The following is a 13953-nucleotide window of genomic DNA, read 5'->3' as shown; positions in this document are numbered from 1 at the left end:
TGGGATGTTGAAAAATTGAAGTGAATTGCTGTTTTTTGATCTGACCTCAAATCTTTTGCCCGTTATGCTGTGGGGGTCAAAACAATTACAAAATACTCCTACTGGTAACATCTCTTGGCTCTGGGTCGGGTCAACCACTTCTCCTTACGGCTGTGGGCTCTCTCATTTCCTTCGCTCTCTGAGTTGTTCAGCGGGAACGATGGCTCGGAAGGTACCTGTCAAGAATCTCACAGTCAAGGCTCGAGTGGCAGCACCGCGAGGCAGCCCTGCAAAGTCCCCCGGCGCAGGGAATGATTCCTAGGTCCCCCGCGGGAAGGATGTGACTGCCGCTGCCGAAATCGAGAATATCCAGCTAACACCCGCTGTGGTCAGCAAGGTGAAGCAGATGGTCCTGGCGATATTCAGGCCGCAGGCGGGAAAAGGAAAAACTCCTGCTGGTGCGGGGAGCAGCAAGCGAGTCCTGCAGAGTGCAACTAAAACGGCAAATCACTCGATTCTGAGCCCAGGAGGTGATGTTTCTAGTGCTACAGTCCCTGCTACAGTCCCTGTGTCGAATTCTATTGTGGCTTCTGCCAGTGGGGATAGGACTCGGGTCCACCTGAGCAACACCAAGATCGATCTTTGGAACACGGTGTACTTAGTATTCCGGATCTTAATGGTGGAAGTGTTACTGGCAGCATTGTACTGACTGGGGGTAAAGGGGAAACCGGCATAGTCCATGTTCCAGTCCCTGGCGAATCCCAGTCAGCAGTTCCACTCCATGGCAATGGAGCTATGGGAGCTGTAGTCCAGCAAATCACAGGCACTTCTACCTCTGCTCAGCATTCTATGGAGACAACTGCCCCAAGTGCTCCTACTACGGTCATAGAGGATCAAGCGCAACGCCCTAACACCTTCACGGCTGTCAATGAGTTCACAAGGGAGCCCAATGGGGGCGATACATTTTATTCATTATCAGAACATACCGGTTCATCAGAGGGTGAAGGTACAGATAGAGAGTGGATAGACAATGATAGTGATCTTGGTGATTGGCGATCGAGTGATGCTCTAAAGGATGAAGTCTCGCCTCGAAGTCTCCATATGGTCCGTTAGGCTTTGAAAGTAAAAGATCAAGGAGGGCCAATGTCAAGCAAGGACCCAGGGTCATTAGGATCAAATGTCTGGGATATTTCTTACTCCACGCAATCCGGCCCAGTTGAAAATACTGTAATATCAGGTGGAGGTAGTGGGATTGATCAATCTCAGGCTCCCTCTGGCGAGATGACACTTTCAATCATCTATAGGACGATTATGGCGCATCAAGAAGAAACGCCGCTGGAGAGCGCTCGAATGCAGGGTGCTTGCTGTAGGATGCAAAATTCAATTTGCAGAGTTGCTAAAAGTTGCTCTGATATCGCCACTAGAATTGTTGAAGCAGAGGAAAGGATTTCTACCCTTGAGGATGAGCTGGCAACCCAGAAGGGCGTTACTGATTTGATTAAAGCACAAAAGGACGATATGCTTTGAAAATAGGGCCAGAAGGAACAATCTGAGGATTCTAGGGATTCCAGAAGGCAGTGAATGAAGCCTTCCTACTCTATCCTTCAAAGTTGAAGATAATCAATCAGGGGCAGACCAGAATCTTCCTTTCTGAGGTTCACGCCAAGGAGTTCTTGGAGTCTATTTAGTCTAGTCAGGGTCCTATTCTCTATCATATCAGGGGGTATTTTTTTTTCTAGAGGTAGGGTCTGAGCCATTTGTTAATTCCTTTTGTAATTTGTTTCCTCTCTTTGGCTACAACTGGCTCGAATCCTTAAGGTGAGGGTAATCATGGGGTGAAGGATCCAGGGAGAGGGGGGAAACAAGCCTACTCCATCACAAGGACTATGGTCCTGTTGCCCCATAAGGGGGTGTGCAGGGTGTGGGGTGGTTCGGGGTGGGGGGTTTCAGGGGTTAAGGGTTGGGGTAGTGGGGTGAAGGGGGTGGGACGGGTGTGGGGGGTCACTAAACATTTGAATTTGAGCTATAGTCATGGTATTTACTGTGTTTTTTGCATTACTAGGTTCTGTGTGCTTTCAGAAGGTCTGACCAAAAAAATTGATAATGTTGTACAGTGGAGATTAGGCTTTTTTCTGAATCAAAATGGGGCAGGGTAAACTGTGTTTATGCTCATGGAATGTATGTGGTTTTAATGATGGTAAAAAAACGGGTCCTGTTTTCTAAAATTGTTGATATTCTGCAAATAGATGTAATCTGTCTACAAGAGACACATGTGCCCTGGGACAAACAGGATTATCTGGAAATTCCTGGTTACGATCTAATTGGATGCTCCCAGGAGTCGTCTATGATTAGAGGTGTGGCCATTTTGTTGAAACGGGGGGTTGGATTTTGTAGGAAAACTTGTCAGGATAGAGCAGGTAGATGGGCTATAGCTGAATTAGTGGTTAACAATAGATCGTTAACTATCTGCATGATGTATGGGTCAAATTTAGATGGCCCGGAAGTAATAAATTATCTGAATCTAGAATTAGTGACCTGGCCACATCCTATGTGTATCTGCAGAGATATGAATATCAATTTGTCTGGGGTTTTAAATTAGGAGGGGCCCAAAGATGTTCTGGTAGGAAACCTAGGGTCTCCGGGGCTCTTCAAGCATTAATCCAAGAACATAGCTTGATCGATCTTTGGTATAGGCATAACAAGGATCAAGATGGCTATACATATTACTCTGCCCCCCCACAATAAAATGGTTCGTCTGGACTATTTTTTTATATCCGATCAAGTAGCTGAGGCAGCCTCTATTTCTGCTTCCCCTAGAACTTTGTCTGATCACAATCCCCTGATTGTGGAATGTCCCTTCCCTAGTAGTGCCGGTGTTCCTAGGGTCTGGACATTTGAAAGGAAATTACTATCGGAACAATCTTATCAGGAACACATGAGGAAGTGGTTGACTGAGTTTTTGAATATTAATAGAGGCACTGCTTCTAATGGTATAGTTTGGGACACGCTTAAGGCTGCAGTACGGGGTGAGACCAAGAGCTTTGCAGCCTTCCGATGGAGGACTGTGCAGGAGCAAATTAAGGGGCGTATCGAGTAGCTTAGTGTGGCAGAGGTGGAAATAACACGTGCAATCAAGGAAGACATTGATATAGTTCAGAACCAGTAATCCGTAGCCATAATTAAGTCCAAACTTTGGGAATTTTTTGGGCAACACCTGGCTGTCAAGTGTCTGCAGTACCGTACAATGATGTACGAATTTTGGGGGAAAATCTGGCAGAATTTAGCCAAAAGGCTTCAGCAGAGAAGCTTGGCTAACCACATTATTAAAATTCAAGATTACCAGGGCTACATTCATGACACACAGGGGAGTGTCATGGGGGGTTTTCAGGAGTTTTACACCTCGCTCTATACGGAGGGTAATCCTGGCTCCCATATTGAGTCTGAAACCTGTGATTTCCTTCAGGATATTGACACCCTCCAAGTCACAAATGAGCAGAACGAGGATCTCTCTGCCCCTATTGAGTAGGAGGAGGTTGAGCTGGCAATCAAATTGCTTGCTAATGGCAAGGCCGCCAGACCTGACGCCATTCCATTGAAACTTTACAGGGTGTTTTGTCCGGAGCTCCGTCAGGATATCTTATAGGTCTTTAGGGCAGCACAGGGGGGTATTACACCCTAGTCATGGCATCAAACCACGATTGTTCTTTTTAAGAAGAAAGATAAGCCAGAGCTAAACCCCTCATCTTTTTGACCTATCTCTCTGATAAACACTGATAGCAAAATATACTCTAAGATTCTATCTTCTAGACTGGCGCTGGTAATTACCCCACTGGTCTCACTACGCCAGCATGGCTTTATCTCGGGCAGGGATACGGTCGACCATGTCAGCGGGTTATTGCACTTTTGGACTGGGCTCAAGTTACTGTCTCTCCCCTCGGAGCGATCCTGTTAGACGCTGAGAAGGCGTTCAACAGGGTCACCTGGGGGTTCCTATGGGCAGTTCTGCACTGGAAGTTTATTCTGGCAATCCAATCGTTATATTTCACCAGCGGCAACATTGCGTATTTCTGATCTGTCTCTGCGTCTTTTACCATCAGCAGGGGCACTGGGCAGGGGTGTCCCTGCTCGCCCCTGCTTTTTGCTCTGTACATTGATCCCTTCCTTAGTAAGATAAAAGGCACTTTGGATATGTTGCCTGTCCGGGTCAATGCCACAGAGTTTAAGACGCTGGCATATGCGGACGACATTGCAGTCTTAATTCCAGATGTTGCCTCCTCTTTTTCTGCTCTAAAGATTCGAGCAGAGCAGTTCGGCCACCTCTCAGGTTATAGGCTCAATGTTTCAAAAACACAGGTCATTCAAACATCCTCTATGGGCCCCTCTCAAGCCCCAGTGGTTTGAGAAGCAACATATTTAAGGGTCAAAATCACAGCTTTAGTTGGTAATATCCCCGATCTGTATATTCTTCCGGTCATCAATTCGGTCAATGCTAAGTTGGGAAGATTAGATAACTTACATCTCTCTTTACTTGGCCGCTGTAATGTCCTTAAAATGCTGGTCCTCCTGAAGATTTTGTATCTATTTAGGTTTCTCATTGCAATCCACTCCAAAGCTCATGGAAAAATTACTGTGTATAATCTTATCTTATGTCTTATTGAATGCTAACCCCTTTGCCTCGCAGTCAACCACAAAAGTGTATTAGATTAAAAGTGCCAACGCGCCATCAAGCACACAAGCTAAAAAGGCAGTAAATTCACAAGTTTAGGGAATACTTTGATCTAATGTCCACAGTATTAACTTAAACTTAACTCCCACTGTCACCATACTCTTTTAACAACAGCAAACAAACTTTCAGAGACAACATAACACAGTACAAGATGATCACCGATGGTCCAAGGCAGTTATGAGCCTCATAACCAATAATTTTGTAAGCCAGTAATGAGCAGCAATGTCCCAACAGAGAAATAAGTATCAATGAATCCAGTCAGTAAACAGTACCACTATTGGTCCCAGGCAGTAATGGACATTAATATCATTTGCTATTAATCAGCCTTAATGGACCCAGATAATAAAGAGCATCATAGTTTGAATACCCTAATGTACATCAGCATCTCGAAAATATAAGTAGCTTCACTAGCCCAAGTAATAATAACTATCACCAACAGCAGCAATGAGCAGCTAACTCCTCACTCAGAAGGGAGATGTAGTGGCCTCTCGAAGTAAGGAGTATCAATGGGCCTAAGAAATGAGGCCTAGGCAATGAGGTCTAGACATTGAGGCAATGGGCCTCAATGTCTGCAGTAAGTAATAATCTCCCATGGTCCAAAAAAACTAATGAGTTTGAAAGACTGGAATTTTAGCTGTGAATTAGTCTACATGGACATGGCATCCCCTGTCAATGACAAAATAAATATTAAATAATTAAAATACCAATTGCTTTGTTTATACTTTACACAAAGTATTAAAAGTTTTAAAGAAATGTTTAATTGAAATATGATGTTTCCCCTTCCTAGGACATCTGTTAAAATTGCTTAGATTTCTGGTGCTCTTATAGGAACTTATGAGCTTGTCTGAATACCCTGGCTCAGAGGCATTTGATGGCAGGGATCTGTTGGCCTATCCTGAAGGTTCCTAGTGCAGAACAGCAGACTGAAATGTTAAATATAGCTATTGAGTGCACAGTTACTTAAAACTGTTGCACCAATTATTACAAAAAGCCATACTGACAGCTTTTTTAACCAGCGTCATAAACGAAGTTAAGCAGCTGAAGGGAGGACGATTAACTGAACGCCTCGACCAGACATCTCAAAAATTTCCAATACACAACTCAGAACTGGCTAACACACAGATCTCACCTGCAACTGGGACCCCGGTGAGTGGGGAAGCTAAATCTTCCCCCAAACTGACCGACCATTTCCAAGACCAACACCAAGATCAAGGCTCTTTTACCTTTAGTGGCATTTACTCCATCATCGGCTTTATGCCCTCAGACAGTGAGTGGGCCAACTCATACAACTGGCAACACCGAGGCAGGGTCTTCTGTTAAACAAGCTGCTGTTGCAGCTCCTATTCCCTAAATGCTTCCTGTTCCTTTGCCAGTCTGTAGTAAGAGAGAGCGTAAACGTCAGCGCAAACAAAGAAATAAATTAAGATCAAAACCAACAGTTGAATTACCTAAACTATTCCCACTGTTCTCAACCGTTGCTAATAAAAAAGCCTTAAGTGTTACACAACCATCACCAATATCAACGAGTCCCTGTCAAAGCTCCCCCATGGTCGACTTAGCCTTAAATACAAGTCAACATAATTCTGTGTGTCGTCATAACCAAAATGTTTTACCTGCGGAAATAGGGGCGCTAGAGCTACAGGTTGGTTCTGAAAAAACAAGTGGCAAATTTAACGTATCGAATATAAGTAAGGTGACTGAAACGATAACTCAACCTCAATCAGTTTTCCCTTTAACTCTTCCTCACCCTGAAAATTCAAACACTGGATTCAATCCTTTAAAAGTAACTTTTAACATCACATCATCTTCATTTAAAGACATTCAGATACCCAGTCAAGGTCCACGAGATTCTACCCAGCTCCATCTGGGATCAGATTTAGGCCCCTTAACTGATAAATGTATTTTGCCTAACCTAAGTAGAGATGAAAAGGAGTTCTCCCAGTTAGTTTAAGGTCCAGAGGGGGGAGACAGGAAGTGAACTATGCATAAAGGGTACCTCTAGAAAGACCTATATTACTTTTTACCAAAGGAATATATCCTAAAAACGTTTACATGAGGAGGATGCTAGAGACAGAGGCCAAAACATCAAAATATTATTAAAATATATTTTTATTTATCTTTTTATATATTTGGATTTTAGTTTGAAGTATTATTTTATAAAGATTTGTACATCTGTACACATTATTTTATCACATAAATTCAAAAACAATCATTATATTTTTGTGCAATTGAGTAAAGTGCAGTTTAGAGAAAGAATGGTGCCCCTAACAGAACAGCATATTACTAACATTCATACACTCTCACATACCAGTCATACCTACACAGTGGTTTAAAAATACATTACATCATATCACAAAACTAAACAAAATAGAACAGTAACCCCAATCTTTGATTCTTTTTCCAGATCTTTTGTACTTCCACAAAAGATCTGGAAAAAGAATCAAAGATTGGTCAACAACACAAAGATCAATGATAAATTGGCGAAATTTTTAAATTTATGTTCCATCAGTGAACCACCAACTATACCTTCGGGTTACTGTTCTATTTTGTTTAGTTTTGTGATATAATGTCATGTATTTGTGCTAGCCCTATTACTTTTCAATGTGTTTATAGCGGACCTACCAGCCACCCTAGAAGAAATAAACAGCCATCCTCCCAAGATTGGTGGTGCGTTAATAAGCAACCTTTTATATGCCGATGACCTGGTCCTTTTTAGTTTCACCCGGGTAGGGCTGCAAAGGCTATTAAATAAATTACACAGCTATACGATGGCTATACAACAATATGAGCCTTACAATAGGAAAAACATACAAATATTTAGGGGTCAATTTTGACTCTAGGGGTACCTTCGCCAAACAACGCAGCGAAATATCAATAAAAGCCATGAACCTTCAGGTGACCCTTTCTAAGCTCTCAAAAAAACTGTCTGGTCCGAGTTTATCACCATTGTTGGAAGTTATGAGAGCAAAAATCGGGCCTACTCTGTCGTATGGCATTGAAATTTTTAGGGGAAAATTAAACGCTAACTTAAACCAACATGTGACCAAAATCTACAAAAAAGTTCTTCACATGCCTAAAGCCGCCTCTGCCGCACAGATTAGACTAGAACGGGGTTTACTAAACTACGATATTTCAAACACTGGCACTTATCTGAATCTGTGCCACAAACTTAGGCATACAGACCTAGGTTCCTTGGAGTCATTACTTTGGCTATAGTAAATAAAGTGAGCAACCCAGTAAACCTTTGGGGGCTTGGGTAAGACGTAATAGAAGGGGTAAAGTTGCCTCCACAGGAGTTTGTTATACTAATTAAATTGAGTTAGTTGTGTAAATAAATTAAATACAGGTAACTTAATCGTCCTGAGTGAAGTTAATTGCAATGAATTAAATGAACATACATATACTTAAGACTGACTAAACATAACAATACTTAACACTGAAACAATAACCAATGGACAAGTGTATAGGCAAAAAATAGTAGATTTTATCAAAATTCAATCATAAAGGGAAAAATACAATACAGAAAAAATGTATAAAACAGGAATACAGGATGAGTGTCAGAAAGCAAATCAGAATCTCTGTAAAGCCTGTAAACCGCCTATCCAAAATAAAGATGCAAATAATTCTCCTTTGGATAAAGCTGAGAGTCGACGTTTCGGTCTTCATGGGCAACTCTTTAAGACCATCATCAGGACAGAAGAAAGTAAATATTGTAACTCCCTTAAATCGATAACCCTCACTCCAAAGGATGTAAGGAGATGATATGTAAAGCCGGGGCAGAGGTTAATCTCAGCAGTAGCGTCGCGCCTCACACACTTGGCAAGGGGATCGCAATGGATTTAAAAGTCGTCAAGAATGAACGATCTGTTGTAGCCTCAGGAATAGCGAGAAAGTAAGCAATTAAGGCTTTCCTCTTGGTTTGTCGCACCTCACACGTTTGTCAAGGGGATCACAATTTGTTTCAAAGTCGTCTGGAATGAACGATCTGTTTTAGTCTTGAAAGTTCACCAAATAGCGGGATGTGTCAGCCGTCTCTCTGCATGCAAGAGAGACGGCTGACACATCCCGCTATTCCTGAGGCTACAACAGATCGTTCATTCTTGACGACTTTTAAATCCATTGCGATCCCCTTGCCAAGTGTGTGAGGCGCAACGCTACTGCTGAGATTAACCTCTGCCCCGGCTTTACATATCATCTCCTTTCATCCTTTGGAGTGAGGGTTATCGATTTAAGGGAGTTACAATATTTACTTTCTTCTGTCCTGATGATGGTCTTAAAGAGTTGCCCATGAAGACCGAAACGTCGACTCTCAGCTTTATCCAAAGGAGAATTATTTGCATCTTTATTTTGGATAGGCGGTTTACAGGCTTTACAGAGATTCTGATTTGCTTTCTGACACTCATCCTGTATTCCTGTTTTATACATTTTTTCTGTATTGTATTTTTCCCTTTATGATTGAATTTTGATAAAATCTACTATTTTTTGCCTATACACTTGTCCATTGGTTATTGTTTCAGTGTTAAGTATTGTTATGTTTAGTCAGTCTTAAGTATGTGTATGTTCATTTAATTCATTGCAATTAACTTCACTCAGGACGATTAAGTTACCTGTATTTAATTTATTTACACAACTAACTCAACTTAATTAGTATAACAAACTCCTGTGGAGGCAACTTTACCCCTTCTATTACTTTGGCTAGACATTTCTCACAAAAACCTAGGTGGCTCTTACGCCCGATATTTTTAAGGACTTCATCCACCAAATGTCTGCGGGTGAATTATGGGATCTTAACCCCAGCAACGCAGTTTTTTAAATCAGTATTAAGAAACGTATAGGAATGAGGCCCCTTATCACTGATAAATCTCTCTTTGCTAAATGTAGACATGCATGGGCAATAATGAATTCTTATTGGCAGGCCTCCCCTTCTTCTTATCTGTCCTGCACTTATCCCCTGTACCTAAAACTTAGTTTTATGGCTCTTAGATTGGGTGACTGGCAATTTTTAAAGGATTTATCCTCCTGGCGTCAAACGTCAGAGGATCTATTGTGCAGAGGGTGTGGCAAGACGGCTGAAACCTTGGAGCACGTAGTATGTCTTTGTGCTGCTCTACTGCCACAGCGCAGATTAAAGTTGAAAATTGAGTGGAATAGGCTGGGAATCCGGACCTGTAGACATTCAATTATTGCAGCTTTGACTCCAGAAAATACAACTTTAAACATAGGCCTTACAATTTTTATTCGTCATGCATCCCGTAATTTCACTCAGCAGCCGGAAGGGCCCCCCAATTAATCATGGGCGGAAAATCCGTTTCGCTCGCGGATTTTGCGGATTTTCGGTAAATTCGCAATCCGCGAGATTTGCGAATCTCCCGCAAAATCCGCAAATCTGCGAGCAGCGGATTTTGCTCGCACTGTTCGCGTGAGTTTGCGGCTTCCCAGTACAACTTCGCGCCCCGCGAATAAGTGCAAAATTGCAGAAATACGATCTTAGCAAAACTGAAACTACTTACCAGGTTCAAAAGTTCAGGCTCATCATTAGTAGCCATTTCCTGTAGTGCTTCCTGAGGGGCCCCTCCAGAGTTCAGTTGCCAGTTGCAACTATTATGTGACCCTGCTCTGAACCTCAGAATAGTTACACATATGCCACAAAGGTCCTGAATTACAGCTAAGGGAGACAAGCAGGAGCCAGGCTGGAAGTTCAAATCCATTAATCAGCCCCTAATTCATTATTGTCAGTAGGGGCAGGGCAGGTGTTGTAACTAATTTTGCAACAATGAAAGCACTTAGCAAGTGCAAAAGATCACTAATCAGGAAGCACTAAGGAAGCAGGTGCCAGCTAAAAAAATATTCTGTGACACATTAATCAGCCCCAAATTAATTCAGGTCACTTGAGGCAGGGAAGGTGTGCTTGCGTTGCCAGAATAATGTACACTGACTGGACAACCAGAGGGTGCTGTGATGAAACAGAGGGTGGCATGGGTGGGCCAGAGGGTGGCATGAGTAGTCAGAGAGTGGCAGTGGTGACAGAGAGTGGCAGTGATGAAGAAGAGTGTCCCAAACAGGCTGGACACGTAGAAACAACAAGTTCGCGAAACTTGCGACCCGACAGGTAAGTTCGCAATTTGCGACATTGTACAAAACCCTCGCGAACTGGCAGAAACCCGCGCAAACACAAAAAAAAAAATCCGCAAATTCGCGAGAATTCGCGGATTTTGCGGATTGCGAGTTCGCAAATCCGCAAAATTCGCGAACGCGAGATTCGCAAAATTCGCCCATGCTTACCCCCAATGCTTTTTAAAGAAACCAACTTGTAAAAAAGTAAGATTTTAGCCCCAATAGTGATTCATTATTTTTCTATTTTCAACTGTTTATTTATGTATATGTTTGTATGTACTCCACTTTTATGATTATATATTTGTTTATCAAATAAAGTATATATTTTCATACTGACATTGACATTCAATAGGCCAAAGTATTTATTCAAGAAATAAAAGAAATTACAATGCAATCTAGGTTATGCAATGGACCCACATGTAAACCTCTAAGGCGTGCATAAGTTCACTATATAGAAGTCTTCGACCCCTTTAGTAAAGTCACTATGAAATTAGTGTTCTGGGTATTGGAAGAAGAACCGCAGAACAAGACAGAACCGCAGTGCAAGCCTGTGGATTTTCTATTCAACTCTTTTCAGGTATTTCACAAGCCTGCCTTTTAACTAAATGTCGGAAGAATCAAAGCAAGCAATAGCAGCCGAAATGGAGAGGCACAACACCTGAGATTTGCAAGTCTACCTGACCCACCTGTGTGTTTCTGCAGTCATGGTATTGTGTGCTGGCAGGAGTGGCTCCTGAATATTGCATATAGGTTATTGTGCAGCACTAATATTGTAACCAAAATATCAAGGAACAAAATGTTGAATGGAGAGTATGTATAGTTTTTCTACACCTCACTACACATCTATGTACCTTGACAATATCTACTAATGGTGGAACGAGCAGTGGCCGTGAGTGTGGCCAGAGTGGCCGGTGGGCAGTGGTGTTAAGGAAGAGCATGACACTGGCAGCCTACTAATAGAGATTTAGAGCTTGCCACTTATGTTTTTATTTTTTATACAAATTCTGCACTGGTGTGGTAGGGAATCAACAGGCCCCAGACTGCACCCACATTGCACCATTAAGACTAGCTCCTCTGGGAAAGGACTTTGCTGCCCTCCAATTGACAATCCATATGGCAGCCAACACACACACAGTAAATTGATGCAGCAGCTGGTCCGTTAATATGTTCTAGTGATCCCAGCCTTTCAAGAGGGAGACATCCGGCAACTCTCACAAGCCAGAGCAGTTGCATATTGAAAGAAAATTATTGGCTAGATGTTTCAAGATTCCATTTTGCGAATCCTAATTAGCGATTTTTTGCGAATCGCTATTTAGAATTCGCAAAACGGAATGTATGTACAAAATCGCTATTTTTTAGCGATTCCTTATTATTCTTTATTTGCGAATTCGCATTTTACGAATTCGCAAATAAAGAATAATTTCCAATGCATTCCTATGGGCCAGGAGGCCCATAGGAATGATAGTGCAATAATTCTCAAATTGCGAATTCGCAATTTGCTAATCTCAATTTGAGAATTATTTCAAGGGTGCAGGGGTGTCTCAAAGACACCCTGCTGCACCCCTGAAATGTACATGTGTGTGCATGTGGCACACATACATGCCCTATGGGCATGTATGTGTGTCACATGCCACCCTCACAAATGCCAAATAGGGCTTTTTTTAAAGAAATCGCAAATTACCACCAGTAATTTGCGATTCCTTAACACAAAATCGCAATTTCTAAATGTTTCATAGATATCATTGAAGGAATAGCAAAATTTGCGATTCCTTAAATGCTATGGCAAAATAAGGAATCGCAAATCATTGCGATTCCTTAAATTGCGATTTTTTCATACATATGAAAAAATGCAAAAAGGCTGTTTGCGAGTCGCAAAGGCCGAAATTATTTTGGCCTTTGCGAGTCGCAAAAGCCTTGATTCATCTGGCCCTATGTGTTTAGAAGAGTTCTGACAACTTTGAGCCTGGTGCCACTTTACCCGAGGCACCATTGAAATCATGCACCTAGTGCCTGAAAGATAACAATATTGTGGGCTGCCTATTTAGTAGTTAAATATATCAATATTTGGCGTTTAGGGTTCTGACAACTTTTCGCCCCGGTGCCACTGCACTTCCAGCACCATTGAAATCATGGCCCTAGTGCCTGCTAGAAAATGCACTTGTTACTGCCTGTTTATAGTAAACTTTACCAATATTCTGCGTTTAGTGGAATCCCTAGAGCTTTTGATCCTGGTGCCACTTCACCTGCTGCACCATTGAAATGAAGCCCATTTTAACTACAAGATAACTGCAATTGTGTCTTCCTATTTAGTAGTAAAATATAGCAATATTTGCTGTTTAGATGAGTTCTTACAACATTTGGGGCGGGTACCACTGCACCTTCTGCACCATTAAAATCATAACCCTATTGCCTGCAAAATAAATGCATTTGTGGGTGTCGTGTTTAGTAGTAAAATTTAGAGATATTCTGGGTTTAGGGGAGTCCCTGGAGTTTTTGGCTCCAGTGCAACTGCATCTGCTGCACCATTCAAATCAAGTCCTTTTTAACTGCGAAGTAAATGCAATCGTTACTGCCTGTTTAGTAGTCAAATATAGCAATATTATATGTTTAGGCAAGTTCTGACACATTTTTGGCCTGATGCTACTGCACCTGCTGTGCAATTCAAATCATGACCATGTTGTCTGCAAGGTAACTGCACTTGTGGTTGCCTGTTTAGGAATAGAATATACCAATATTATCTATTTAGTGGTTTGTCTGGAGCTTTTGTTCCGGGTGCCACTGCACCTGCTGCACTATTGAAATCATGACCCTAGTGCTTGCTTGATAACTGTAATTATGACAGATTGGAAATTGCTGTAAAATATAGCAATATTAGGTTTTTAGAGTAGTTCTGACAAATTTTTGGCCCTGTGCCACTGCACCTGTTGTACCATTCAAATCATGAATCCAGTGTCTGAAAGATAACTGCACTTGTGACTGCCTGTTTAGTTGTAAAACATAGCAATAATCACTGTTTGGAGGATTGCCAGGAGCTGTTGGTCCCGGTGATACTGCACTATGAAATCATGACCCTAGCACTTGCTTGATAACTGCACTTTTGACTGCCTGCTTAGTTTAAAATATAGCAATGATAG

This window comes from Lissotriton vulgaris, chromosome 7 (genome assembly GCF_964263255.1).
Source record: "Lissotriton vulgaris chromosome 7, aLisVul1.2, whole genome shotgun sequence".
Taxonomy (NCBI): Eukaryota; Metazoa; Chordata; class Amphibia; order Caudata; family Salamandridae; genus Lissotriton; species Lissotriton vulgaris.
This window is presented reverse-complemented; position numbering follows the sequence as displayed.